General features: G+C 58.2%; 1 pseudogene; it reads left to right on the plus strand.

Moving 5' to 3' along the window:
- The first annotated feature begins 489 nt into the window (after positions 1–489).
- Positions 490–2,246, plus strand: LOC119319009 (annotated as a pseudogene).
- The last annotated feature ends 600 nt before the right edge of the window (positions 2,247–2,846 follow it).

Here is a 2,846-nt window from a genome sequence, read left to right on the forward strand (position 1 = left end):
CATCAACCAACCATTAATTTGGTGCAATAGTAGATATTCATAACGCAACTAAATACTACTTCTGTTCACTAATGTACGATGTTTTGGCAGTTCAATTTAAACTATCAAAATGTCCTACATAAGTGAACAGAGGGTGCATCATTTGACCATTGTATGATGAATCTGTATGCCACAATGTACATTCATAGATGACCATCTAACATCGTCATGGCCCCAATCTACATCTTAATTCCATACACATATCTGATATCATGCGGCCAGAGCCAAGTCCTATTTCAGTAATGCCAGGCAGGCGATATTTTTTCATATTAAAAAAGCAACCAAAAGATCAATGGTTCTGGCTTTGTGCATAGAGTGATGTGTGTGGCTGTCCGCTGTCCTGTGTGTGTGTGTTTGAAAGTCTTACCACGCCCTACATCTCTGCACTCTGCACGTGCATGGACGAGGACGGCTGTGCTCACGTGAAGCCAGAGGCACAGAGGTCCGTGACTCCCTTCTCTTCTACTTCACGCGGAACGAAGATCACATAAGAAGCTACAGTTCAGTTCGTATACACTTATGTTCAGTTAGATCAAACACTGTCTGTTTGGAGCAGATCAAACACTACTTCCTTGTTTCTAATTTCTACTCCCTCCGGTCCAAAAAAATTGCGCTGGTTTTAGTTCATATTTTGGAAGCACATGAGGTCCTTCTCCAATCTCCATGGACAAACTCCAATGGCTTTGCTTGCCATGCCTCCTGGTCTTTGCTCCCTTCTTCCTCTTTCGGAGTACATCGGCTGCCCGCCACCACCAGCGAGACGTCCGCCACCCGGTGGTGCTGCTGCCAGGCTTCTCCTGCGGCCAGATCGAGGCCCGCCTCACCGACGCCTACGACTCGCCGTCGCCGCTCTGCGGCCTGCGCAAGGGGGACGGCCGGTGGTTCCGGCTGTGGAAGAACAGCACGGGCCTGCAAGACCTCCCCAACATGGCGTGCTTCGCGGACCAGCTCCGCCTGGTTTATGACCCCACGGCCGGCGACTACCGCAATGTGCCCGGCGTCGAGACCCGCGTCCTCTCGTTTGGCTCCACCCGCGGCTTCCTCTCCGACGACCCTGCCGGCAAGTAAGCACCGGAATCAACCACTGAGAAAACTACTGTATCACTTATTTTTTGTAGCCCACGCATGCTGAACCTATGGAGGAGCAGGGAGATCTGTATGGGAAGACTCGTGGAGGCGTTGGAGCGAACCGGGTACATCGACGGCGAGAGCCTCTTCGGGGCTCCGTACGACCTCCGGCACGCGCCCGCCGCGCCGGGGCTGCCGAACAGGGAGTTCTCCATGTTCCGGCGTAGTCTCACGGCGCTGGTGGAGCACGCGAGCAGGAGGAACGGGGGCAAGCCGGCCATCCTCGTGTCGCACAGCCAGGGCGGCCTGCTCGCGCTCGAGTTCCTCAACCGGAGCCCCCCGGCGTGGCGCCGGACGGCCGGAGGCTCGTCAAGCACTTCATCATGGCCTCCACGGGCGCCGGCGGGATCGTGGTCGCCATGAAGGGCCTCGCCGCCAGCGACGGCGCCGGCGTCCTGTCGATGCGGCGCGTCAAGAGGAGCTTCGAGTCCGCGTTCGCGGGCCTGCCGTCGCCCGCGGTCTTCGGCGGCGAGACGCCCCTGGTCGTGACGCGGGCAAGGAACTACACCGCGCGCGACATGCCGGAGTTCCTGTCGGCGGCCGGGCTGCCGGCGTCCGCCGTGAGGCTGTACCTGTCGCGGGCGCTGCCGGTGGCGCGGCGCTCAACCTGAGGGCGCCGCTGGTGCCCATGACGTGCGTCAACGGCGTGGGCGTGCCCACCCCGGAGAAGCTGGTGTACTGGGACGGCGACCTCGACAGGGACCCCGTGGTGGTGCACGGGGACGGCGACGGCGTGGTCAATCTGGCGAGCATACTTGCCCTAGACGCGGTTATCGGTGAGGATCCGGGGCAGCGGGGATGCTACAGGTCTATCAGAATGGCCAACACCACCCACGTCGGCGTCGTGTCGGATGGTTTCGCCGTTGAGCTTCTGGTCCATGAGATTCTTGAAGCAGGTCGCGCCAACAAGACTAGTTTGGTCAGTTTTGTTAACTGCTAAAAGAAGCAACATATTCTGATTGCAAATTATGACAACATGGCAACTAGTTTCAGCCAGAAAATGTAGTATCAAGGCGAGTAGGGAGTGCTGATGCATCACGGAAAACATTGAGAGGGGAAAAAATGCTAGAGGGTGAGAATAAGGGGTACTGATGAATTGTCTCTGGCTGGCGGCGATGACACTGCTAAAAATCGGTGTCCCTGCAGAGCGAGGTAGCCAAAATCGATGGCAAGCCCAGCCCTCTCCCTGGCGTGCACCACCCCTCAGCCCCTGCTTAGCCAGCAAGCTCGCGACCATTTCGAGCTCGACGCGCTGTGACTCGAGCGAGCGGGAGGGGAAGGGGGCATCCCGTCCCCGACACGGCCGACAACGCTCTTGTCCCCGCCGCCTGCATCGGCTCTCGCCGGACAAGCGACAACCTCGCCTCCTGCGCGCACGTCTCCTGAATCGAGGTGCGCCTCCGCGCCCTGCCGTCAATGCCGGCGCCTCCTCAGTGCGGCCCTCCACTGGTAGAAAAAAGGCCTATAGTCCCGGTTCGTAAGGGCCTATAGTCCCGGTTCCTGAACCGGGACTAAAGTGTCGGTACTAATGCCCCGACCCTTTAGTCCCGGTTCAATCCAGAACCGGGACTGATGGGCCTCCACGTGGACAGTGCGCAGAGCCCAGTCAGGAGACCCTTTGGTCCCGGTTGGTGGCATCCACGCGTCAGCATTTCTGTGGCTGGGTTTTTTGTTTTTGT

Source organism: Triticum dicoccoides, chromosome 6A, assembly GCF_002162155.2.
Source record: "Triticum dicoccoides isolate Atlit2015 ecotype Zavitan chromosome 6A, WEW_v2.0, whole genome shotgun sequence".
NCBI classification, from domain to species: Eukaryota; Viridiplantae; Streptophyta; class Magnoliopsida; order Poales; family Poaceae; genus Triticum; species Triticum dicoccoides.